The sequence below is a fragment of the Triticum urartu genome, chromosome 2A, assembly GCF_056163025.1.
Source record: "Triticum urartu cultivar PI428250 chromosome 2A, HENAU_Tu73, whole genome shotgun sequence".
Lineage (NCBI taxonomy): Eukaryota > Viridiplantae > Streptophyta > Magnoliopsida > Poales > Poaceae > Triticum > Triticum urartu.
Window position 1 is genome coordinate 233,025,258 of NC_141874.1, and position 27,903 is coordinate 233,053,160.

A 27,903-nucleotide genomic window follows, 5' to 3' on the forward strand; every position below is an offset into this window, starting at 1 on the left:
AGCACCGCTAGGTGATCCACCCGTCCCACAGAACCAAGACATTATGAACGCTTGGCAGACACGTGTTGACGACTACTCCCTTGTTCAGTGCGGCATGCTTTACAGCTTAGAGCCGGGGCTCCAAAAGCGTTTTGAGAGACATGGAGCATATGAGATGTTCGAAGAGCTGAACATGGTTTTTCAAGCTGAAAATAGTTCTGTCAGTGAGCACATACTCACTATGTCTGGGTTACATAACCGCTTGTCTCAGCTGGGAGTTAATCTCCCGGATGATGCGGTCATTGACAGAATCCTCCAGTCGCTTCCACCAAGCTACAAGAGCTTTGTGATGAACTTCAACATGCAGGGGATGCAAAAGACCATTCCTGAGTTGTTCTCTATGCTGAAATCAGCGGAGGTAGAAGTCAAGAAGGAACATCAAGTGTTGATGGTCAATAAAACCACTAAGTTCAAGAAAGGCAAGGGTAAAAAGAACTTCAAGAAGGACGGCAAGGAGGTTGCCGCGCCCGGCAAGCAAGCTGCCGGGAAGAAGCCAAAGAATGGACCCAAGACCGAGACAGAGTGCTTTTATTGCAAAGGGAAGGGTCACTGGAAACGGAACTGCCCCAAATACTTAGCGGACAAGAAGGCCGGCAACACCAAAGGTATATTTGATATACATGTAATTGATGTGTACCTTACCAGTACTCGTAGTGACTCCTGGTTATTTGATACCGGTGTCGTTGCTCATATTTGTAACCCACAGCAGGAGCTGTGGAATAAACGGAGACTGGCGAAGGATGAGGTGACGATGCGTGTCGGGAATGGTTCCAAGGTTGATGTGATCGCCGTCGGCACGCTGCCTCTACATTTACCTACGGGATTAGTTTTAAACCTCAATAACTGTTATTTAGTGCCAGCTTTGAGCATGAACATTGTATCGGGATCTCGTTTAATTTGAGATGGCTAGTCATTTAAATCTGAGAATAATGGTTGTTCCATTTATATGAGAGATATGTTTTATGGTCATGCTCCTATGGTGAATGGTTTATTCTTAATGAATCTCGAGCGTATTGCTACACATATTCATAGTGTGAGTACCAAAAGATGTAAAGTTGATAATGATAGTACCACATACTTGTGGCACTGCCGCCTTGGTCACATAGGTATCAAACGCATGAAGAAGCTCCATACAGATGGACTTTTGGAGTCTCTTGATTATGAATCATTTGACACGTGCGAACCGTGCCTTATGGGTAAAATGACCAAGACTCCGTTCTCAGGAACAATGGAGCGAGCAACCAACTTATTGGAAATCATGCATACTGATGTGTGCGGTCCAATGAGTGTTGTGGCTCGCGGTGGCTATCGTTATGTTCTCACCCTCACTGATGACTTGAGTAGATATGGGTATGTCTACTTAATGAAACACAAGTCTGAAACCTTTGAAAAGTTCAAGGAATTTCAGAGTGAGGTTGAGAATCAACGTGACAGGAAAATCAAGTTTCTACGATCAGATCGTGGAGGAGAATACTTGAGTCACGAATTTGGCACACACTTAAGAAAATGTGGAATAGTTTCACAACTCACGCCGCCTGGAACACCTCAGCGTAACGGTGTGTCCGAACGTCGTAATCGCACTCTATTGGATATGGTGCGGTCTATGATGTCTCTTACTGATTTACCGCTATCTTTTTGGGGCTATGCTTTAGAGACTGCCGCATTCACTTTAAATAGGACTCCGTCGAAATCCGTTGAGACGACACCATTTGAATTATGGTTTGGTAAGAAACCTAAGTTGTCGTTTCTGAAAGTTTGGGGATGCGATGCTTATGTCAAGAAACTCCAACCTGAAAAGCTCGAACCCAAGTCGGAAAAATGCGTCTTCATAGGATACCCAAAAGAAACTGTTGGGTAAACCTTCTACCTCAGATCCGAAGGCAAGATCTTTGTTGCCAAGAATGGGTCCTTTCTAGAGAAAGAGTTTCTCTCGAAAGAAGTAAGTGGGAGGAAAGTAGAGCTTGATGAAGTATTACCTCTTGAACCGGTAAATGGCGCAACTCAAGAAAATGTTCCTGAGGTGCCTGCACCGACTAGAGAGGAAGTTAATGATAATGATCAAGATACTTCTGATCAAGCTCCTGCTGAAATTCGAAGGTCCACAAGGACACGTTCCGCACCAGAGTGGTACGGCAACCCTGTCTTGGAAATCATGTTGTTAGACAATGGTGAACCTTCGAACTATGAAGAAGCGATGGCGGGCCCGGATTCTGACAAATGGCTAGAAGCCATGAAATCCGAGATAGGATCCATGTATGAAAACGAAGTATGGACTTTGACTGACTTGCCCGTTGAACGGCGAGCCATAGAGAATAAATGGATCTTTAAGAGGAAGACTGACGCGGATGGTAATGTGACCATCTACAAAGCTAGGCTTGTCGCTAAGGGTTATCGACAAGTTCAAGGGGTTGACTACGATGAGACTTTCTCACCGGTAGCGAAGCTGAAGTCCGTCCGAATCATGTTAGCAATTGCCGCATTTTATGATTATGAAATTTGGCAAATGGATGTCAAAACGGCATTCCTTAATGGTTTCCTTAAGGAAGAATTGTATATGATGCAACCGGAAGGTTTTGTCGATCCTAAGAATGCTGACAAAGTGTGCAAGCTCCAACGCTCGATTTATGGGCTGGTGCAAGCATCTCGGAGCTGGAACATTCGCTTTGATGAGATGATCAAAGCGTTTGGGTTTACACAGACTTATGGAGAAGCCTGCGTTTACAAGAAAGTGAGTGGGAGCTCTGTAGCATTTCTCATATTATATGTAGATGACATACTTTTGATGGGAAATGATATAGAACTCTTAGACAGCATCAAGGCCTACTTGAATAAGAGTTTTTCAATGAAGGACCTTGGAGAAGCTGCTTATATATTAGGCATCAAAATCTATAGAGATAGATCGAGACGCCTCATAGGTCTTTCACAAAGCACATACCTTGATAAGATATTGAAGAAGTTCAATATGGATCATTCTAAGAAGGGGTTCTTACCTGTATTACAAGGTGTGAAATTGAGTTCAGCTCAATGTCCGACCACGGCAGAAGATATAGAAGAGATGAGTGTCATCCCCTATGCCTCGGCCATAGGGTCTATTATGTATGCCATGCTGTGTACCAGACCTGATGTAAACCTTGCCGTAAGTTTGGTAGGAAGGTACCAAAATAATCCCGGCAAGGAACACTGGACAACGGTCAAGAATATCCTGAAGTACCTGAAAAGGACTAAGGAAATGTTTCTCGTTTATGGAGGTGACGAAGAGCTCGTCGTAAAGGGTTACGTCGACGCTAGCTTCGACACAGATCTGGATGACTCTAAGTCACAAACCGGATACGTGTATATTTTGAATGGTGGGGCAGTAAGCTGGTGCAGTTGCAAGCAAAGCGTCGTGGCGGGATCTACATGTGAAGCGGAGTACATGGCAGCCTCGGAGGCAGCACATGAAGCAATATGGGTGAAGGAGTTCATCACCGACCTAGGAGTCATACCCAATGCGTCGGGGCCGATCAAGCTCTTCTGTTACAACACTGGAGCTATTGCACTTGCCAAGGAGCCCAGGTTTCACAAGAAGACAAGGCACATCAAGCATCGCTTCAACTCCATCCGTGAAAATGTTCAACATGGAGACATAGAGATTTGTAAAGTACATACGGACCTGAATGTAGCAGATCTGTTGACTAAACCTCTCCCTAGGGCAAAACATGATCAACACCAGAATTCCATGGGTGTTCGATTCATCACAATGTAACTAGATTATTGACTCTAGTGCAAGTGGGAGACTGTTGGAAATATGCCCTAGAGGCAATAATAAAAGCATTATTATTATATTTCCTTGTTCATGATAATTGTCTTTATTCATGCTATAATTGTGTTATCCGGAAATCGTAATACATGTGTGAATAACAGACACCAACATGTCCCTAGTAAGCCTCTAGTTGACTAGCTCGTTGATCAACAGATAGTCATGGTTTCCTGACTATGGACATTGGATGTCATTGATAACGAGATCACATCATTAGGAGAATGATGTGATGGACAAGACCCAATCCTAAACATAGCACAAGATCATATAGTTCGTTTGCTAGAGTTTTCCAATGTCAAAGTATCTTTTCCTTAGACCATGAGATCGTGTAACTCCCGGATACCATAGGAGTGCTTTGGGCCTACCAAACGTCACAACGTAACTGGGTGACTATAAAGGTAGACTACGGGTATCTCTGAAAGTGTCTGTTGGGTTGACATGGATCAAGACTGGGATTTGTCACTCCGTATGACGAAGAAGTATCACTGGGCCCACTCGGTAATGCATCATCATAATGAGCTCAAAGTGACCAAGTGTCTGGTCACGGGATCATGCATTACGGTACGAGTAAAGTGACTTGCCGGTAACGAGATTGAACGAGGTATTGGGATACCGACGATCGAATCTCGGGCAAGTAACATATCGATTGACAAAGGGAATTGCATGCGGGGTTGATTGAATCCTTGACATCGTGGTTCATCCGATGAGATCATCGTGGAGCATGTGGGAGCCAACATGGGTATCCAGATCCCGCTGTTGGTTATTGACCGGAGAGTCGTCTCGGTCATGTCTGCTTGTCTCCCGAACCCGTAGGGTTTACACACTTAAGGTTCGGTGACGCTAGGGTTGTGAAGATATGAATATGCAGTAACCCGAATATTGTTCGGAGTTTCGGATAAGATCCCGGATGTCACGAGGAGTTCCGGAATGGTCCGGAGGTAAAGAATTATATATAGGAAGTGCTGTTTCGGCTATCGGGACAAGTTTCGGGGTCGCCGGTATTGTACCGGGACCACCGGAAGGGTCCCGGGGGTCCACCGGGTGGGGCCACCTATCCCGGAGGGCCCCATGGGCTGAAGTGGGAAGGGACCCAGCCCAAAGTGGGCTGGGGCGCCAACCCCCCAAGGGCCCATGCGGCTAGGGTTGGGGGAAACCCTAAGGGGGGCGCCCCCTTGCTTGGGGGGCAAGCCCCCCACCCCTTGGCCGCCCCCCCCCTAGTAGATCCATCTACTAGGGCCGGTGCCCCCCCTTGGCACCCCTATATATAGTTGAGTAGAGGGGAGGACTTCACACCTGAGCCTTGGCGCCTCCCTCTCTCCTCGTTACGTCTCTCTCTCATAGTATAGGCGAAGCCCTGCTACTGTGACGCCCTGCATCCACCACCACGCCGTCGTGCTGCTCGATCTTCATCAACCTCTCCTCCTCCCCTTGCTGGATCAAGAAGGAGGAGAGGTCTCCCGTCCCGTACGTGTGTTGAACGCGGAGGCGCCGTCCGTTCGGCGCTTGGTCATCGGTGATTTGGATCACGTCGTCTTCGACTACATCATCACCGTTCTTTGAACGCTTCCGTGCGCGATCTACAAAGGTATGTAGATTCATCCGATGACTTGTTGCTAGATGAACTCCTAGATGGATCTTGGTGAAACGAGTAGGAAAATTTTTGTTTTCTGCAACGTTCCCCAACAGCGGCTCCCCCTCCTCGTTGCTCTCGGGCCTCCTTTTATATGCTCAAGGGGTTACCGACATAGAGCAACGGAGGTCAAGGGCAAAAATGGAAAGGTGCCGTAGTAGGGGCAGCTAGGTGCTGTAGCAGGCACAGCTACCTGCTACAGTGTTATCGAACCTAACCCTGACGGCAGGGGACAAGGGCATTAAATGCCCGTCTGTGTCGCCTAAACAGTACCGAGAGGGACCGCTAGGGACGCCACCGTTTGCCACGATGGTTATCTTGTCAGCGCCTGCTCGCCGCCACGCACCCCTAGCTGCACGGCCTCCCGCCACGTGTGCTTGGGAGAGCGGCACGTGGGCGGGTGTGCTGGAGCGCGGGCTCGGAGAGGCGGTTCCCGCGGCAAACTCCTCGCCGCGGTCGTCGTCTTGTCGCGCCCGGGAGCTTTTCGCTCACCGGGTCTTGCCGGGGCGCGTAGCGCGCCGCAGCAAGTTCCTTGAAATGCCTTGGATGGCCTTCCCGGCAAGCTCCTCTTGCCGGGGCCTCGAGATGCTTTTGATAGCCTTCCGGGCAAGCTCCTCTTGCCGGGGTCTTGTCTCCTTCCCGGCAAGCCCCTCTTGCCGGGGCCTTGGTTTGGGCACTTTGTTCTTGAAGTGTCTCCAAAGTAGCCGCGGAGGGTCTTGGCGGTCACCCGGCAAGCCTTGCCACGGGGATGCTGCGACTGCCCGTGCACGAGTTCGGGATACTAGGGTACCCCTACTCTAGTACACCGACAGGAGCCCCCGGGCCTGGGCCAGACACGGTGCTGAGCGCTATTGGGCTAGGCCCAAAACAGTGCACGGGCACGCGTGGCCTAGGTCACGCCGCATATCGCTCCGCTTCCCCCGCGCACGCCCAGAACGGCACGCGTCAAACGCGGCGTCGTGGGCGATGTGGGCGGCGTGCGTGGGGCTAAGCCCCGCGAGCCTGCGTCAGGCCATGATGAAGGGGATGGTTCACGCCCTCCTCCTTAAACGGAGGTAGGCGTGAGGGCGTGGTGCATTCACTGGACGGTTCCGGTGCGCTGTTTCCGAGGCGCCCACTCCCCGCGATCACGGGGTGGGGTGAGGCCGCCTCATTCGTCGCTTTGGTCCCGCATTCTCGCCACGCGGCTCCCATGCGCTTGGGATCACGGACAGTGGAAGTGGGAAACTGGGCCGCCGCGAGCAGAGGCAGCGGGTTGGCCCCGACTCCTTGCCCTCCTCGCGCCTTGATTCGCTGAGCGGGGCGGCCGAGCCCCCACCTCGCTCCTTTATAAAGAGCGGGAGGGGAGCACGGAAGCCCGCACTCTCCCATCTCCTCCTTTCTTCAGCTTCTGCTCCCCGTTCTCTCATCCGCCATGGAGAAAGGGGATCCTGGCCCTTCATCGGTGGCGGCGAGGGTCGCCGCCAGACAGCGCACCCCTTCCTCTCCCGCACCCGTGGTGGCAGAGCCGGCCACAAGGGGAAGAGGGAGGGGGCGAGGTCGTGGACGAGGTCGAGGCGCTCGGGGAAGAGGTGGACGGGGCGGCGCGCCAGCTCCGCCTCCGCCGGCGGCTCCCCTCCCCACGGCGGTCCATATAGGGGACGACCCTTGCGAGTTCTTCGTCAGGCTGCGCCGGGCGCCTCGTCGTCGCCTCCGGCTTCCAGCTCCGTTTGCGAGTGCGATGGAGTCGGACCCGCCCGAGACACTGAGGCTGCACATGAGGGGCTGTGGGATCAGCGGCACGCGGGTCCGCGTTGTATTCCCAGCCCCTAATGTGATGTATCTTGATCGAGGGTGGAAGACGTTCGCACGTATCCACAGCCTGACGGGGGGGGGGGGGGGGGGCTCACCCTCCATTTTAAGTTGTTGGAGGGCGATCTCCTCTCTGTCAAGGTCTTCGGGTGCTTCGGCACTCGGGCGAAGTGCTGCGTGGACAGCTCCTTCGACAGCGAAGGCTCCCCCTCGAGCGAGAGTGATGAGGAGGGGAGCGACAGCGACGATGAGGGTAGTCGGGCGCCGCTCCGCGCGGCACCGGCGACCCCATCATCTGCGTCGCCGGCTCCTTGAACTCCCCGGGGGCGTCTCCTTGGGCGGCTGCCGTAGGGAGGCTGCGGAAGGGGAAGAGGCTGGCGACAAGGCCGTCAGGTTGGAGTACGAGGGCGTGGTGCCCTCGACAGCATGCTGACGTCCTGCCGCCCCGTCTTCGAGCCCCGCTTCCAGCGTCACCATCACCGTCAAGCCCTCGGTCGGCCCCCCGGGATGTTCTCTTGGTGTCTTCTGGCACCTGTAGCTCGCCTAGGCGCCCCTTTTTCCCTTTTCGCCTCCTTGACCTACCTCCTGAAGAGAGGGACAGGAAAGGGATTACGGGCACCTTATCTTTTTAATTTGTAAGCCTTCGGGCCTTAGCTGCATCTAAAACTTGTAATCCTCTCTTTCATGTTTTTCATCCACTATGGACTGTACCTGAGTGGGATGTTTTTTAATGAAAAGGGGATGCTTCCCGGGTTATTTGTCTCGCGGGTCGGACCCACGCCAAGGAGCAAATCCTTAGTATCCCTCAGACAGACATTTCATTTCCCGGCAACAGGCCCTACCGCCTTCCCACGTCGCTCGACCTTTCTCACACCTTTGGCGGAGGCGGGAACGAGGTGGGTGCGGCCTCCTTGTTTCATCCCTTTGCTGTCGCGACTACGACCAAGCCTGGCCCCGGGAACGCGCTCCAGGGCCTAGAGTCGAGGGAGTGCGGTAGTTTTCGGGAAGAAACGCGGTTTCGCATTTCCCAGTCCATAAGAGGGTGCATGATGAGGGATGAAAGACTTATCTGATATCGCAGCCCCCGGCAACTCTGGCTTTGCCGTGGGTGAACCTTGGTACCCGCAGCCCCCGGCAATACTGGCTTGCCGGGGCTCAGGTGCCGGCGCGCCCTTCTTCTCCTTTTCGTCCTTAAGCGGTCTGGCCAGGATATGCGAGCCCTGCGAACGAAGGAAAAGGAAAGGGATGGACACTCGACCTCTAAGTTAGGGGTTAACCGCTGTTAGGCACTATTAACCCTAACCAAGGACCAGACTCGACCTAGCATGCATGCTCTAACCCCGGGGTAGCAGCGCTTCATTTACTGGTGCTCAGGGTCTGTGCCTGGCTCTGTACAAAGGATTACATGCAACAGCGGCAAGACTTGTACAGAAAGGTGGTTGCCGGGCAGGGCCCGACAACCGCGCCATACGGGTAAAACTTACGAAGATGCTCGATGTTCCAGGAGTTGCTCACTGGAATGCCATCTTCGGTCTCAAGGCAGACAGCGCCAGGCCTAGTGACTCGTTTCACCTGGTAAGGGCCTTCCCACTTCGGCGTCAACTTGTTGGAATTCTTGGCCGACTGAACGCGCCGAAGAACAAGGTCGCCTTCCTCGAGACTTCTGGCATTAGCTTTGCGGCTATGGTAGCGGCGCAAAGCTTGCTGGTAGCGAGCAGCTCGCACAGCAGCCTGAAGATGATCTTCCTCAAGGAGCAGCGCGTCATCTTGCCGCAGCCGCTCTTGCTCAAGCTCATTGTAAGCGAGCACTCGAGGTGACCCGTATACGAGTTCCGTGGGGATAACTGCCTCTGCTCCATAGACTAGAGCAAAGGGTGTCTGTCCAGTGGCTCGATTTGGCGTCGTTCTGATCGACCAAAGAACCACCGGTAGCTCCTCGATCCAGTTTCTTCCGCACTCGTGCAGCCTGTCGAAAGTTCTGGTCTTGAGCCCGCGCAGCACTTCAGCGTTCGCCCTCTCCGCTTGACCGTTGCTCCTTGGGTGAGCAACAGAAGCGAAGCAGACCTTGGCGCCGAGATCTTGGACGTACTGCATGAAGGCGTGGCTCGTGAATTGTCTACCGTTGTCGGTGATTATCCTGTTGGGGATCCCGAAGCGGCAAACAATCGACCTGAAGAACTTGACGGCTGACTGTGCGGTCACCTTCCTCACTGGTTCCACTTCCGGCCACTTTGTGAACTTGTCGATTGCAACGTACAAGTACTCAAAGCCCCCGACTGCTCGGGGGAAGGGGCCGAGGATGTCGAGCCCCCAGACCGAAAATGGCCAGGATAAAGGGATCGTCTGGAGAGCTTGAGCTCGCTGATGTATCTGCTTGGAATGGAACTGGCACGCTTCACACTTGGTTACTTGTGCAGTTGCATCCCGGAGGGCTGTTGGCCAGAAGAAACCTTGCCGGAATGCTTTGCCGACGAGTGCTCTCGCGCCAATGTGGTGTCCACATATGCCTCCATGTATCTCTGCCAACAGCTTTTGTCCGTCTTCCCGGGGAATACACCTCAATTTCACACCGTTGAGTCTTCTTCTGTACAGTGTCTTGTCAACGAACTAGTACATACTTGACTGCCGGGCTACTCTTTCGGCTTCTTCTGGCTCTTCGGGAAGTTCTCCTGTCTGAAGGAAACGGACAATCTGCTGCGCCCATGTTGGAGCCTGTGGCTCGACAACAAGGACTAAAGGCAAATCTGCTGCTGCGGGAACATCCGCTTCTACGGCAAGAAGTTGTGTCTCTGCCGGAGCTTGACGTTCCCCGACAAGCTCATCGGGGCAAGACTTGTCGGGAGCTTCTGCTTCAACGGAACAAACCCTGGGGCTTGCCGGAGCATCTCGCTCCTTAGCGCTCTTGGTGTTGGTCTCAGCTGCTGCGGGAATGTCCGCTTCTACAGCGAGAAGCTGCGTCTCTGCCGGAGCGTGACGTTCCGCGACAAGCTTGCCGGGAGCTTCTGCGTCAATGGAACAAGCCCTAAGGCTTGCCGGAGCAGACTGCTCCTCAGCGCCTTCGACGTTGATCTTAGGGACCTTCTTGGCGGCGGCTTCGGGAAGCTTTGCCGGCAGATGGTCACCAGGAATCAACTTCCTCTTCTTGCTCTGTCCAGTCGATGGTGTTATGGACGGTTGAGTCAGCTTGAGCACAAAGGTCCCTGGTTCCACAGGTAACTTAAGTGCGGCGCACTTCGACAGGCCATCTGCAATGGCGTTCTGAGTTCTTGGAACGTGTTCCATTTGCAGGCCGTCAAAGCGCTCTTCCAGCTTTCTCACTTCGTCAACGTAAGCTTCCATCAACGGACTCTGATAGTTCTTGTTTACTTGGCGGACGACAAGCTGTGAGTCACCCCTGATAATGAGCTTCTTGATCCCAAGGTTTGCCGCGATCCGGAGACCGGCAAGCAATCCCTCATACTCTGCAGTATTGTTTGTTGCTTGCTCCTTGGGAAAGTGCATCTAGACTATGTACTTGAGGTGCTCTCCAGTGGGTGCGATAAGAAGCACACCAGCGCCGGCGCCTTGCAGCGAAAAGGCACCATCAAAGTACATCAGCCACTCTTTGCTTGCTTCCTTGTCGGGGATGCTCGTTTCTGAAATTTCTTCATCTGGTGTTGGCGTCCATTCTGCTATAAATTCTGCCAATGCTCTACTCTGGATAGTTGAAGTGCTTTCAAACTTGAGGCCAAAGCTTGACAATTCCAGTGCCCACTCAACAATCCTGCCTGTCGCTTCTGGATTCTGCAGTATCCTCTTCAGCGGAAAGCGAGTGACAACTGTGATCTCATGTGCTTGGAAGTAATGGCGCAGCTTTCTTGAGGCCATGAGAAGGCCGAAAAGCAATTTCTGCACACCAGAGTACCTTGACCTAGCCCCCTGCAGAAGGGAACTGACAAAGTAAACTGGGCGCTGCACCATTTTCTTCCGTATCTCCTCGTGCATCTGCGCAGATTCATCTTTGTCGGGACCAGAGCTTGTCGGGGAAGCCCCCTGCTTGCCGCTGGATGCGCTTGCCGCGGTTGCTGGCTCATCATCTGCCTCCCTCTCTGCTACTAGCGCAGCACTAACCACTTGATTGGTTGCCGCTATGTACAGCAGCAACTTCTCTTGTGGCTTAGGTGCGACAAGTATTGGAGGGGAGGACAGGTATATCTTCAGGTCCTGCAGCGCAGCCTCCGCTTCCGGAGTCCATTTCATTGGACCCGCCTTTTTCAATAATTTGAAAAACGGCAGGGCGCGCTCAGCAGACCGAGAGATAAACCTGCTGAGAGCAGCCACGCAACCGGCAAGTTTCTGTACATCCTTGACGCGCCTTGGTGCCTCAATCTGCTCGATGGCCTTGATCTTGTCGGGATTGGCTTCAATTCCCCGCTGAGACACGAAGAACCCGAGAAGCTTGCCGGAGGGAACTCCAAACACACACTTCTCTGGGTTGAGCTTGAGGCTGATCTTGCGCAGATTTGCAAAGGTCTTGTCTAGATCTTGAGTCAGGGTTGCTCTGTCCTTGCTCTTGACCACTATATCATCCATGTAGGCTTCCACATTTTTGTGTATTTGTGGCTCGAGAGCAATATGGACTACTCTTGCAAATGTCGAACCAGCATTTTTTAATCCGAAAGGCATCCGTACGAAACAGTACGTGCCACATGGAGTAATAAATGCGGTCTTCTCCTCATCCTCTTCTGCCATGAAGATCTGATGATATCCTGAGTATGCGTCAAGAAACGAAAGCGAATCACATCCGGCCGTGGAGTCAACAATCTGGTCAATGCGCGGCAAAGGAAATGGGTCTTTGGGGCAAGCTTTGTTAACATTGGTAAAATCGATACAAAGCCTCCATTTCCCGTTTGCCTTGCGCACGACTACAGGATTGGCCAACCATGTGGGATGGAGCACTCCTCTGACGAGGCCTGCTACTTCCAGTTTCTTGATCTCCTCTGCAATGAATTCTTGGCGCTCCATTGCCTGCTTCCTGACTTTCTGCTTGATGGGCCGCACATGGGGACAAATGGCAAGGTGGTGCTCAATCACTTCCCTGGGAACACCGGGGATGTCAGACGGCTGCCATGCAAACACGTCGACATTCGCCCGCAGGAAAGTAACGAGCGCGCTTTCCTATTTAGGGTCAAGCGTGGCACTGATGGTGAAGGTACCACCAGCGCCGTCCACCTTGGCGGATACCCTCTTCGTCTCTGGCGGGGCTGCCATCGCCTTCTTGCACTTGCCGGTGGAGCTCGATGGTGCGTCCTCGACGGCAGCGCAGCACTCTGAAGAGGTGCGCTTGCCGGAGTGGGCATCAGAGCTCTTGCCGGGCTTGGTCTTGCCGGTGGAGCTCGATGGTGCGTCCTCGACGGCGGCGCAGCACTCCGAAGAGGTGCGCTTGCTGGAGTGGGCACCAGAGCTCTTGTCGGACTTGGTCTTGCTGGTGGAGCTCGATGGTGCGCCCTCGACGGCGGCGCAGCACTCCGAAGAGGTGCGCTTGCCGGAGTGGGCACCAGAACTCTTGCCGGACTTGGTCTTCTTCCCCTCGGGAGCTTCAGCGGCAAGTTGATCGCGATCTGCCGTGGCTGCTGCTTCCCGGTAGATCTTGTCGGCACAGATGAGAGCATCCTTCCTGTCGCCAGGGACAGAAATGACGCTCATCGGGCCTGGCATCTTCAGCATGTTATACGCGTAGTGAGAGGCCGCCATGAACTTGGCGAGTGCTGGACGGCCAAGTATCCCATTGTAAGGCAATGGAATATCGGCAACGTCAAATGTGACCCTCTCAGTCCTGAAGTTCAGCTCGCTGCCAAATGTTACCAGCAGCGTGACCTTCCCCTTCGGCTTGCTCCTTCCCGGGTTGATTCCTTGGAACATGCCGGTCTCTTCGAGCTCGCTGTCAGGGATTTGGAGTTTCTGGAGTACAGCGGAGGAGATCAGGCTCAAGCCGGCCCCGCCGTCAACTAGCATCTTGGTGACCTTGAGGTTGCGGATAGTTGGTGATACCAACATCGGCAAACACCCGACTGCAGTTGTGCGGTCAGGGTGGTCCTCAATGTCAAAGATGATAGGCGTGCTGGACCACTTCAGAAGCTTGCGCGATTCGATGGGTGGTTCTGCTGCATTGACTTCCCGCACCCACTGTTTGAGTTGGTGGTGCGAAGTATGCAGAGAAGCACCACCGTCAACGCACAAGACCTCTGTGGCTTTCTGAAACTCCTGCTCACTGGTCTCAACATCATCCATGCTTTCGTCGTCGTCGTCGTCTTCATTGTTGTCGCGGCCGCGGGGAGGTCTGTCTCCTTGCCGCTGCTTGGCCTTGCCACGGTGTTCTCCCTGTCCGGCGCGCTTCTTGCCGGATTCTCCAGCACCCCCGTGGGCTCTCTCCTTGTCGCGCCGCTCGTACTCAGCCATCTGTTGCTGGACAAGCTGCTCGACCTTCTTGCAGCTTTGGAGGTCATGGCCCTTGGTGCGGTGAATCTTGCAATATTGCTTGTCAGAGCCGTCCTGCATGTCGGCGACCGCCACAGCCTGACAGTTGGTGCACGCGGCAACTTCCTTGCCTAAGCTACCAACTGTAGCCTTCTTGGCGTCACCTTCATTACCGGACTGCTCAACGACCAGCACCTCTTTGCCTCTCTTCTTCCTGTTGCGCCGCCGGCCTTTCTTTGCCGGGGCAGCATCCTCACTGTCAGATCCCTCTGCTCCAGTGCTTTCTCCGGGGAATTTCCTCCCTTCCTCAGCGCGCGCACACTTGTCGGCCAGGGCATATAGCTCGCTGACGTCCCGAATCTTGCACATCGCCATCTCCTCCCGCATCCTACGGTTACGCACGTTCTGATGGAACGCGCTAATTACCGCGGCAGGGTGGATATTTGGGATGTTGTGGTGTACACGGCTGAACCTCTGGATATACTGGCGCAGGGGCTCTCCTTCCTTCTGGACGAGCAGATGAAGATCACTCTCTTGGCCATGGGGTTTGTGGCCGCCTGTGAAGGCGCCAACAAACTGATGGCACAAGTCTGCCCAGGAGGATACGGAGTTGTCCGGCAAGTGCATGAGCCAGGACCTGACGTTGGGCTTAAGCACCAGCGGGAAGTAGTTGGCAAGGATCTTGTCGTCCCGTCCCCCAGCAGCCTGCACCGCGATGGTGTAGATGCTGAGGAACTCCGACGGATGCAACTTGCCATCATACTTCTCCGGTACATCTGGCTTGAAGTTCTTCGTACTGGGCCACTGGACTTGCCGCAGCTCACGAGTGAACGCAGGGCAACCTACCGTGTACGGCAAGTCACCGGGTTCCCCTGGCGCATGCATGTCAACAGAGGGCCCAGCACGCTGGTCTGATTGACGCTGCGCTTCTCTCCGGCGCTCGATGCGAGTACGAGCGTCTTCCTGCTGTCGTTCTCGAAGAACTTGGCGCTGATCGTGACGAACTCGCGGATCTGACGACGCGGTGGAGTCGCTGTCGAGGTGGATCCGGCGAGTCGGCGATCTTGGCCTTCGGGGCGGAGAGTGCACGGTGGTCGTACCCTCGCCAGCCTCGTCGCCACCGGCTCGCGCATGGCTGACTCGCTGCGGCTGCGATGTGCCCGGCTGCCGAGGAGTGTCGCCGTTGGCGAAGCCGATGAGACTCTGGATAGTGGCCCTCCAGTCGTCGATCTTGTCCGCCGCTGGAGGGTAGTCTAGGAGCAGCTGAGCTCGTGCCAAAGCTTCTGCTGCAGTGGCGGGTGGCGGTAGCGAACGGTGCGAGGAGCAGGATATGCTCGGACTTCTAACCACGTTAGAAGGAGCAGCATCCCGTCCAGGCGACCGTGTGTCGCTCGCGCCGGCATGTGGACGTGCATGGTGGTCTTGGGCGCTCCGAGAGCCACCAGCTCGATCTTGGTCCAGCGAACGCATGGCACCGTGAGTACCATGACGTTGCCGGTCCCGCGCCTCCTGAGAAGGGCGCGGTGCATGCACGAACGCCGAGGTCTTGGAGTGCGCCCGATCGTTGTGGGAGCCGGCTACGCCGCCGGTGGGCAGCGCAGCCTTGTCCCGAGACCTGGCAGCACCGTGAGCTCCCTCGTCGACGCGTGCCCCTCCACCGGCGCCTGCCCCACCAACCGTTTGCTCCGGCGGTGGCTGGCTCGGTGCGGATGGAGTAGCTGCCTCCGAAACCTTCTTCTTCGGTGGCATGTTGATGAAGATGATGAAGATCTAGCCCGCGAGAACGCCGGATCTGAGGACGATGAAGATCTAGCCCGCGAGAACGCCGGATCTGGTTCACACAACTTCGACGCCCCCTACCTGGCGCGCCAAAGATGCCGGGGTTTCTGATCCACGGACACCTATGGGACCGGCGGACCGGGTCCCTTTCGGTTCGGCGGGGGTGGAGGTTGCGCAAAGAGCAGATCAAGGCGAAACACGCGGGCGGTTGGTCGCGCAAAGAGTAAATCGAGGCGAAACACGCGAGCGATTTACCCAGGTTCGGGCCGCACGGATGCGTAAAACCCTACTCCTGCTTTGTGGATTGGTATTGATTTCTAGCTCGAGAGCGCGGAGTGCTACAGTACACTCCAGCAGCTAGCGAGACCGAGCGTGAGTGGACGAAGTGGCTCCCCCTCCTCATTGCTCTCGGGCCTCCTTTTATATGCTCAAGGGGTTACCGACATAGAGCAACGGAGGTCAAGGGCAAAAATGGAAAGGTGCCGTAGTAGGGGCAGCTAGGTGCTGTAGCAGGCACAGCTACCTACTACAGTGTTATCGAACCTAACCCTGACGGCAGGGGACAAGGGCATTAAATGCCTGTCTGTGTCGCCTAAACAGTACCGAGAGGGACCGCTAGGGACGCCACCGTTTGCCACGATGGTTATCTTGTCAGCGCCTGCTCGCCGCCACGCACCCCTAGCTGCACGGCCTCCCGCCACGTGTGCTCGGGAGAGCGACACGTGGGCGGGTGTGCTGGAGCGCGGGATCGGAGAGGCGGTTCCCGCGGCAAACTCCTCGCCACGGTCGTCGTCTTGTCGCGCCCGGGAGCTTGTCGCTCACCGGGTCTTGCCGGGGCGCGTAGCGCGCCGCGGCAAGTTCCTTGAAATGCCTTGGATGGCCTTCCCGGCAAGCTCCTCTTGCCGGGGCCTCGAGATGCTTTTGATAGCCTTCCCGGCAAGCTCCTCTTGCCGGGGTCTTGTCTCCTTCCCGGCAAGCCCCTCTTGCCGGGGCCTTGGTTTGGGCACTTTGTTCTTGAAGGGTCTCCAAAGTAGCCACGGAGGGTCTTGGCGGTCACCCGGCAAGCCTTGCCGCGGGGATGCTGCGACTGCCCGTGCACGAGTTCGGGATACTAGGGTACCCCTACTCTAGTACACCGACATAAACTAAAAAGCAAAGACTCAAATCATACAAGATACTCTACACAAAACACATATCATGTGGTGAATAAAAATATAGCCTCAAGTAAAGTTACCGATAGACGAAGACGAAAGAGGGGATGCCTTCCGGAGCATCCCCAAGCTTAGGCTTTTGGTTGTCCGTGAATTTTACCTTGCGGTGCCTTGAACATCCCCAAGCTTAGGCTCTTGCCACTCCTTATTCCAAAATCCATCAAATCTTTATCCAAAAACTTGAAAACTTCACAACACAAAACTCAAAAGAAAATTTCATGAGCTCCGTTAGTATAAGAAAACAAACCACCACTTTAAGGTACTGTAATCAAATCATTATTTATTTATATTGGTGTTAAACCTACTGTATTCCAACTTCTCTATGGTTCATACCCCCCGATACTAGCCATTTATTCATTAAAATAAGCAAACAACACATGAAAAACAGAATATGTCAAAAACAGAACAATCTGTAGCAATCTGTAGGTTTCGAATACTTCTATAGCTCCAAAAATCCTAAGAAATAAGGACATCCTAAATAATTTGTATATTGATCTACTGCAGTTGGAATCAGTTTTTTATCGCTCTCTGGTGAAAATGAAAATTATTCTCGTGAGAGCATACTTTCTGTTTTTTTCAACAAGATCAAATAACAATCACCCAAGAAGATCCTAAGGCATTACTTAGCACACATACTAATTAAAACATAAAAAACACAATCATAACAGAAGATAGATGATTTATTTATTACTAAACAGGAACAAAGAGCAAGGAACAAAACTAAAATTGGGTTTCCTCCCAACAAGCGCTATCGTTTAACGCCCCTAGCTAGGCATAAAAACAAGGATAGATCTAGGTATTGTCATCTTTGCTATGCAATCCATAAGTGGCTCTCATAATAGATTCATAAGGTAATTTAATTTTCTTTCTAGGAAAGTGTTCCATGCCTTTCCTTAATGGAAATTGGAATCTAATATTTCCTTCTTTCATGTCAATAATTAGACCAATCGTTCTAAGAAAAGGTCTACCAAGAATAATAGGATATGTAGGATTGCAATCTATATCAAGAACAATGAAATCTATGAGCACATAATTCCTATTTGTAACAATAATAACATCATTAATCCTTCCCATAGGTTTCTTAATGGTGGAATCCGCAAGATGCAAATTTAAAGAACAATCATCAAATTCACGGAAACCTAACACATCACACAAAGTTTTTGGAATCGTGGAAACACTAGCACCCAAATCACATAAAGCATAGCATTCATGATCTTTAATCTTAATTTTAATAGTAGGTTCCCACTCATCATAAAGTTTTCTAGGAATAAAAACTTCTAGTTCAAGTTTTTCTTCATGGTATTGCATTAAAGCACCAACGATATGTTTAGTAAAAGCTTTGTTTTGATCATACTCATGAGGAGAATTTAGCATGGACTGCAACAAGGAAATACAATCTATCAAAGAGCAATTATGATAATTAAATTCCTTGAAATCCAAAATAGTGGGTTCATTGCTATGTAAAATTTTGACCTCTTCAATCCCACTTTTATTAATTTTTGCATCAATATCTAAAAACTCCGAATCATTGGGACGCCTTTTAACTAAAGTTGACTCATCTCCAGTCCCATCTTTATAAACATTCATATTGGCAAACAAAGACTTAATAGGAGACACACCAATCACTTTTAGATCTTCATCATTATTATCATGAAAATTAGAAGATCACGCCTTTACAAAGCAATCTTTTTTAGCACGCATCTTAGCGGTTCTTTCTTTGCACTCATCAGTGGAAATTCTCATGGCTTTGGGAGACTCATTGACATCATTCTTAGGTGGAATAGATCTAAGTTTCAAAGAATAAACATCAAGAGAAATTCTATCCATGTTCCTAGCCAACTCATCAATCTTAAGCAATTTTTCTTCAATCAAAGCATTGAAATTCTTTTGCAAATTCATAAATTCTTTAACACTAGTCTCAAAATCAGAGGGCATATTATTAAAATTTCCATAAGATTTGTTGTAGGAATTACCACAATTATTAGAGGAATTACTAGGAAACGGCCTAGGATTAAAATATCCTCTATATGCGTTGTTACCAAAATTGTTCCTACCAAAAAAATTCACATCCATAGACTCATTATTATTCTCAATCAAAGTGGACAAAGGCATATCTTTAGGATCAGAAGAAACACTCTTATTAGCAAACAACTTCATAAGTTTATCCGTCTTTCCACTCAAAACATTAATCTCTTCTATCGCATGAACTTTTTTACTAGTAGATCTTTCGGTGTGCCATTGAGAATAATTAACCATAATATTATCTTGGAGTTTAGTAGCTTATCCAAAAGTGATTTCCATAAAAGTGCCTCCCGCAGCCAAATCTAAAAGATTTCTAGACACAAAATTCAATCCATTATAAAAATTATGTATAATCATCCATAAATTCAAACCATGTGTAGGGCAATTACGTATCATTAATTTCATCCTCTCCCAAGCTTCTGCAACATGCTCATGATCAAGTTGCTTAAAATTCATAATATCGTTTCTAAGAGAGATAATCTTAGCGGGAGGAAAATACTTAGAGATAAAAGCATCTTTGCACTTATTCCATGAATCAATACTATTTTTAGGCAAAGAAGAGAACCAAGTTTTAGCATGATCTCTAAGCGAAAACGGAAATAGCTTCGATTTAACAATATCATTATCCACATCTTTCTTCTTTTGAATATCACATAAATCAACACAGTTGTTTAGATGGGTAGCGGCATCTTCACTAGGAAGGCCAGCAAATTGATCTTTCATGACAAGATTCAGCAAAGCAGTATTAATTTCACAAGATTCAGCATCGGTAAGAGGAGCAATCAGAGTGCTAATAAAATCATTGTTGTTGGTATTGGAGAGTCACATAATTTAGTATTATCTTGAGCCATTGTGACAAACACTCAATCCAACACACAATCACACAAGAGGCAAGCGAAGAAGGCAAACGGAAAAAGGGCGAATGGAGAAGAGGCGAATAAAATGGCAAAGATGAAGTGGGGGAGAGGAAAACGAGAGGCAAATGGCAAATAATGTAATGCGAGGGATAAGAGTTTGTGATGGGTACTTGGTATGTCTTGAGTTGAGTGTAGATCTCCCCGGCAACGGTGCCAGAAATCCTTCTTGCTACCTCTTGAGCATGCGTTGGTTTTCCCTTGAAGAGGAAAGGGTGATGCGGCAAAGTAGTGTAAGTATTTCCCTCAGTTTTGGAGAACCAAGGTATCAATCTAGTAGGAGACTACACGCAAGTCGCCTAGTACCTGCACAAACAAACAAGAACCTCACAACCAACGCGATAAAGGGGTTGTCAATCCCTTCATGGCCACTTACAAAAGTGAGATCGGATAGAGATAATAAGATAAATATTTTTTGGTATTTTTGTAGTATAGATTGAAAAGTAAAGATTGCAAAATAAACGGTGACAGAAATAGCTAGTTGACGGGAAAATAATATGATGTAAAGTAGACCTGGGGGGCATAGGTTTCACTAGTGGCTTCTCTCAAGATAGCATATATTACGGTGGGTGAACAAATTACTGCTGAGCAATTGATAGAAAAGCGCATAGTTATGATGATATCTAGGCATGATCATGAACATAGGCATCACGTCCGTGTCAAGTAGACCAAAATGATTCTGCATCTACTACTATTACTCCACACATCGACCGCTATCCAGCATGCATCTAGAGTATTAAGTTCATAAGAATAGAGTAACGCATTAGGCAAGATGACATGATGTAGAGGGATAAACTCAAGCAATTTGATATAAACCCCATCTTTTTATCCTCGATGGCAACAATAAAATATGTGCCTTGCTGCCCCTATTGTCACTGGGAAAGGACACCGCAAGATTGAACCCAAAGCTAAGCACTTCTCCCATTTTAAGAAAGATCAATCTAGTAGGCCAAACTAAACCGATAATTCGAAGAGACTTGCAAAGATATAAAATCATGCATATAAGAATTCAGAGAAGAATCAAATATTGTTCATAGATAATCTTAATCATAAACCCACAATTCATAGGATCTCAACAAACACACTGCAAAAAGAATTACATCGAATAGATCTCCAAGAACATCGAGGAGAACTTTGTATTGAGATCCAAAGAGAGAGAAGAGGCCATCTAGCTAATAACTATGGACCCAAAGGTCTGTGGTAAACTACTCACACATCATCGGAGAGCCTATGGTGTTGATGTAGAAGCCCTCTGTGATCGAATCCCCCTCCAGCAGATCGCCGAAAAAGGCCCCCAGATGGGATCTCATGGGTACAGAAGGGTGCGGTGGTGGAAAAGTGGTTTCGTGGGTCCCCTGGATGTTTCCAGGGTATAAGAGTATATATAGGTGAAAGAACTAGGTTGGTGGAGCTACGAGGGGCCCACGAGGGTGGGGGCGCGCCGCCCTACCACGTGGCCGCCTTGTTGCTTCCTTGACGTCCACTCCAAGTCTCCTGGATTGCGTTTGTTCCAAAAAAGATCCTCGCGAAGGTTTCATTCCATTTGATATTCCTTTTTTGCGAAACATTGAAATAGGCAAAAAAATAGCAACTGGCACTGGGCCTCCGGTTAATAGCTTAGTCCCAAAAATAATATAAAAGTGCATATTAAAGCCCATTAAACATCCAAAACAGATAATATAATAGCATGGAACAATCAAAAATTATAGATACATTGGAGACATATCAGTTCATCAAATCGACTTCCGAGGAGACGCTGGTAGCGAAAACAAGTCTATTGTATAGAAAAACTGTGCGATCGCTCGAGGGAAATGTTGATGATGAGCCCCAGGCTCCATGGATGACTTTCATCATATTATATTATCATCATCATCATCTCAAATCTCAACCGAGACCATGGAAAAGTCATCCATGGAGCCTGGGCTCATCATCAACATTTCCCTCGAGCGATCGCACAGTTTTTCTATACAATAGACTTGTTTTCGCTGCCAGCGTCTCCTCGGAAGTCGATTTGACGAACTGATACGTCTCCAACATATTTATAATTTTTTTATTGTTCCATGCTATTATATTATCTGTTTTCGATGTTTAATGGGCTTTAATATGCACTTTTATATTATTTTTGGGACTAGCCTATTAACCGGAGGCCCAGTGCCAGTTGTTGTTTTTTTTGCCTATTTCAGTGTTTCGCAGAAAACGAATAACAAATGGAATCCAAACGGAATGAAACCTTCACGAGGATTTTTTTGGAACAAACGCAATCCAGGAGACTTAGAGTCTACGTCAAGGAAGCAACGAGGTGGCCACGAGGTAGGGCGGTGCGCCCCCCCACCCTTGTGGGCCCCTCGTAGCTCCACCGACCTACTTCCTTTGCCTATATATACTCTTATACCATGAAAACATCCAGGGGAGCCACGAAACCACTTTTCCACTGCCGCAACCTTCTATACCCGTGAAATCCCATCTGGGGGACTTTTCCGGCGATCTCCGGAGGGGGATTCGATCATGGAGGGCTTCTACATCAACACCATAGCCTCTCCGATGATGTGTGAGTAGTTTACCACAGACCTTCGGGTCCATAGTTATTAGCTAGATGGATTCTTCTCTCTCTTTGGGTTTCAATACAAAGTTCTCCTTGATGTTCTTGGAGATCTATTCAAGGTAATTCTTTTTGCAGTGTGTTTGCCGAGATCCGATGAATTGTGGGTTTATGACTAAGATTATCTATGAACAATATTTGATTCTTCTCTGAATTCTTATATGCCTGATTTGATATCTTTGCAAGTCTCTTCGAATTATCGGTTTAGTTTGGTCTACTAGATTGATCTTTCTTGCAATGGGAGAAGTGCTTAGCTTTGGGTTCAATCTTGTGGTGTCCTTTCCCAGTGATAGCAAGGGCAGCAAGGCACATATTGTATTGTTGCCATCGAGGATAAAAAGATGGGGTTTATATCATATTTCTTGAGTTTATCCCCCTACATCATGTCATCTTTCCTAATGCATTACTCTGTTCTTATGAACTTAATACTCTAGATGCATGCTGGATAGCGGTCGATGTGTGGAGTAATAGTAGTAGATGTAGAATCATTTCGGTCTACTTGACACGGACGTGATGCCTATGTTCATGGTCATGCCTAGATATCATCATAACTATGCGCTTTTCTATCAATTGCTCGGCAGTAATTTGTTCACCCACCGTAATATATGCTATATAGAGAGAACCCACTAGTGAAACCTATGGCCCCCGGGTCTACTTTACATCATATTATTTTCCCGTCAACTAGCTATTTCTATCGCCGTTTATTTTGCAATCTTTACTTTTTAATCTATACAACAAAAAATACCAAGAGTATTTATCTTATTATCTCTATCAGATCTCACTTCGTAAGTGACCGTGAAGGGATTGACAACCCCTTTATCGCGTTGGTTGCGAGGTTCTTGTTTGTTTGTGCAGGTAATAGGCGACTTGCGTGTAGTCTCCTACAGGATTGATACCTTGGTTCTCAAAAACTAAGGGAAATACTTACGCTACTCTGCTGCATCACCCTTTCCTCTTCAAGGGAAAACCAACGCATGCTCAAGAGGTAGCAAGAAGGATTTCTGGTGCCGTTGCCAGGGAGATCTACACTCAAGTCAAGACATACCAAGTACCCATCACAAACTCTTATCCCTCACATTACATTATTTGCCATTTTCCTCTCGTTTTCCTCTCCCCCACTTCACCTTTCCGTTTAATTCGCTTCTTTTCCTTTCGCCCTTTTTCGGTCGCCTTCTTTCGCTTGCCTCTTGTGTGATTGTGTGTTGGATTGATTGTTTGTCACGATGTCTCAAGATAATACTAAATTATGTGACTTCTTCAATACCAACAACAATGATTTTATTAGCACTCCGATTGCTCCTCTTACCGATGCTGAATCTTGTGAAATTAATACTGCTTTGCCGAATCTTGTCATGAAAGATCAATTTGCTAGCCTTCCTAGTGAAGATGTCGCTACCCATCTAAACAGCTTTGTTGATTTGTGTCATATTCAAAAGAAGAAAGATGTGGATAATGATATTGTTAAATCGAAGCTATTTCCATTTTTTTCTTAGAGATCGTGCTAAAACTTGGTTCTCTTCTTTGCCTAAAAATAGTATTGATTCATGGAATAAGTGCAAAGATGCTTTTATCTCTAAGTATTTTCCTCTCGCTAAGATCATCTCTCTTAGAAACTAAATTATGAATTTTAAGCAACTTGATCATGAGCATGTTGCACAAGCTTGGGAGAGGATGAAATTAATGATGCGTAATTGCCCTACACATGGTTTGAATTTATGGATGATTATACAGCATATTTATGCTGGATTGAATTTTGCTTCTAGAGATCTTTTAGATTCGGCTGCGGGAGGCACTTTTATGGAAATAACTTTAGGAGAAGCTACTAAACTCCTAGATAATATTATGGTTAATTATTCTCAATGGCACACCGAAAGATCTACTAGTAAAAAAGTTCATGCAATAGAAGAGATTAATGTTTTGAGGGGAAAGATGGATGAACTTATGAAGTTGTTTGCTAATAAGAGTGTTTCTTCTGATCCTAATGACATTCCTTTGTCCACTTTGATTGAGAATAATAATGAATCTATGGATGTGAATTTTGTTGGTAGGCGTATAGAGGAAATTTTAATCCTAGGCCGTTTCCTAGTAACTCCTCTAATAATTATGGTAATTCCTACAACAACTCTTGTGGAAATTTTAATAAGATGCCCTCTGATTTTGAGACTAGTGTTATGAATTCGCAAAAGAATTTCAATGCTTTGATCAAAGAAAAATTGCTTAAGATTGACGAGTTGGCTAGGAACGTGGATAGAATTTCTCTTGATGCTGATTCTTTGAGACTTAGATCTATTCGACCTAAGCATGATATCAATGAGTCTCTCAAAGCCATGAGAATTTCCATTCATGAGTGCAAAGAAAGAACCGCTAGGATGCGTGCTAAAAAAGATTGCTTTGTAAAAGCGTGTTCTTCTAGTTTCCATGATAATAATGATGAAGATCTAAAAGTAATTGGTGTGTCTCCTATTAAGTCTTTGTTTGCCAATATGAATCTTTATAAAGATGGGACTGGAGATGAGTCAACTTTAGTTAAAAGTCATCCCAATGATTCAAAGTTATTTGATCTTGATGCAAAAATTAATAAAAGTGGGATTGAAGAGGTCAAAACTTTACATAGCAACGAACCCACTATTTTGGATTTCAAGGAATTTAATTATGATAATTGTTGTTTGATAGATTGTATTTACTTGTTGCAATCCGTGCTAAATTCTCCTCATGCTTATGATCAAAACAAAGCTTTTACTAAACATATCGTTGATGCTTTAATGCAATCCCATAAAGAAAAGCTTGAACTAGAAGTTTCTATCCCTAGAAAACTTTATGAGGAGTGGGAACCTACTATTAAAATTAAGATCAAAGATCACGAATTCTATGCTTTATGTGATTTGGGTGCTAGTGTTTCCACGATTCCAAAAACTTTTTGTGATGTGTTAGGTTTCTGTGAATTTGATGATTGTTCTTTAAATTTGCATCTTGCGGATTCCACCATTAAGAAACATATGGGAAGGATTAATGATGTTAGTATTGTTGCAAATAGGAATTACGTGCCTGTAGATTTCATTGTTCTTGATATAGATTGCAATCCTACATGTCCTATTATTCTTGGTAGACCTTTCCTTAGAACGATTGGTGCAATTATTGACATGAAAGAAGGAAATATTAGATTACAATTTCCATTAAGGAAAGGCATGGAACACTTTCCTATAAAGAAAATTAAATTACCTTATGAATGTATTATTAGAGCCACTTATGGATTGCATACCAAAGATGATGCCTAGCTAGGGCGTTAAACGATAGCCCTTGTTGGGAGGCAACCCAATTTTATTTTTGTTCCTTGCTTTTTGTTACTGTTTAGTAATAAATAAATCATCTATCCTCTTTTATGTTTGTGTTTTTATGTTTTAGTTAGTGTTTGTGCCAAGTAAAGCCTTTAGGATCTTCTTGGGTGATTGTTATTTAATCTTGCTGAAAAAAACAGAAAGTATGCGCTCACGAGAACAATTTTCATTTTCTACCAGAGAGCGATAAAATACTGATTCCAATTGAAGTATATCAATATACAAATTATTTAGGATATCCTAATTTCTAAGGATTTTTGGAGTTACACAAGTATTCGAAACCTACAAATTGCTACAGACTGTTCTGTTTTTGACAGATTCTGTTTTTCGTGTGTTGTTTGCTTATTTTGATGAATCTATGGCTAGTATCGGAGAGTATGAACCATAGAGAAGTTGGAATACAGTAGGTTTAACAGAAATATAAATAAAGAATGAGTTGATTACAGTACCTTAAAGTGGTGGTCTGTTTTCCAATATTAATGGAGCTCATGTGATTTTCTGTTGAGTTTTGTGTTGTGAAGTTTTCAAGTTTTTGGGTAAAGATTTGATGGATTTTGGAATAAGGAGTTGCAAGAGCCTAAGCTTGGGGATTCCAAAGGAACCCCAAGGTAAAATTCAAGGACAACCAAAATCCTAAGCTTGGGGATGCCCCGGAAGGCATCCCCTCTTTCGTCTTCGTCTATCGGTAACTTTACTTGAGGCTATATTTTTATTCACCACATGATATGTGTTTGGCTTGGAGCTCTTGTATGATTTGAGTCTTTGCTTTTTAGTTTAACACAATCATCCTTAGTTTACACACCTTTTGGGAGAGACACACATGAACCGGAATTTATTAGAATAGTCTATGTGCTTCACTTATATCTTTTGAGCTAGATAATTTTGCTCTAGTGCTTCACTTATATCTTTTTAGAGCACGGTGGTGGTTTTATTTTATAGAAATTATGAATCTCTCGTGCTTCACTTATATTATTTTTAGAGTCTTTTAGAACAGCATGGTAATTTGCTTTGGTTAAGAAATTAGTCCTAATATGATAGGCATCCAGGATGGGTATAATAAAAACTTTCATATAAAGTGCATTGAATACTATGAGAAGTTTGATACTTGATGATTGTTTTGAGATATGAAGATGGTAATATTAGAGTCAAGCTAGTTGAGTAGTTGTGAATTTGAGAGATACTTGTGTTAAAGTTTGTGATTCCTGTAGCATGCACGTATGGTGAACCATTATGTGATGAAGTCGGAGCATGATTTATTTATTGATTGTCTTCCTTATGAGTGGTGGTCGGGGACGAGCGATGGTCTTTTCCTACCAATCTATCCCCCTAGGAGCATGCTCGTAGTACTTTTTTTGATAACTAATAGTTTTTTGCAATAAGTATGTGAGTTATTTATGACTAATGTTGAGTCCATGGATTATACACACTCTCACCCTTCCACCATTGCTAGCCTCTCTAGTACCATGCAACTTTCGTCGGTACCATAAACCCACCATATACCTTCCTCAAAATAGCCACCATACCTACCTATTATGGCATTTCCATAGCCATTCCAAGATATATTGCCATGCAAATTTCCACCGTTCCATTTATTTATGACATGCTTCATCATTGTCATATTGCTTTGCATGATCATGTAGTTGACATCGTATTTGTGGCAAAGCCACCGTTCATAATTCTTTCATACATGTCACTCTCGATGCATTGCATATCCTGGTACACCGCCGAAGGCATTCACTTAGAGTCATATTTTGTTCTAAGTATCGAGTTGTAATTCTTGAGTTGTAAGTAAATAAAAGTGTGATGATCTTCATTATTAGAGCATTGTCCCATGTGAGGAAAGGATGATGGAGACTATGATTCCCCCACAAGTCGGGATGAGATTCCGGGTGAAAATAAAATTAAAAAAAGAGGCCATAAAAAGGACCAACAAAAAAATGAGAGAAAAATAGAGAAGGGCAATGATACTATCCTTTTTCCACACTTGTGCATCAAAGTAGCACCATGATCTTCATGATAGAGAGACTCCTATGTTGTCACTTCCATATACTAGTGGGAATTTTTCATTATAGAACTTGGCTTGTATATTCCAATGATGGGCTTCCTCAAAATACCCTAGGTCTTCGTGAGCAAGCGAGTTGGATGCACACCCACTTAGTTTCTTTTGTTGAGATTTCATACACTTATAGCTCTAGTGCATTCGTTGCATGGCAATGTCTACTCACTCACATTGATATCTATTGATGGGCATCTCCATAGCCCGTTGATATGCCTAGTTGATGTGAGACTATCTTCTCCTTTTTGTCTTCTCCACAACCACCATTCTAT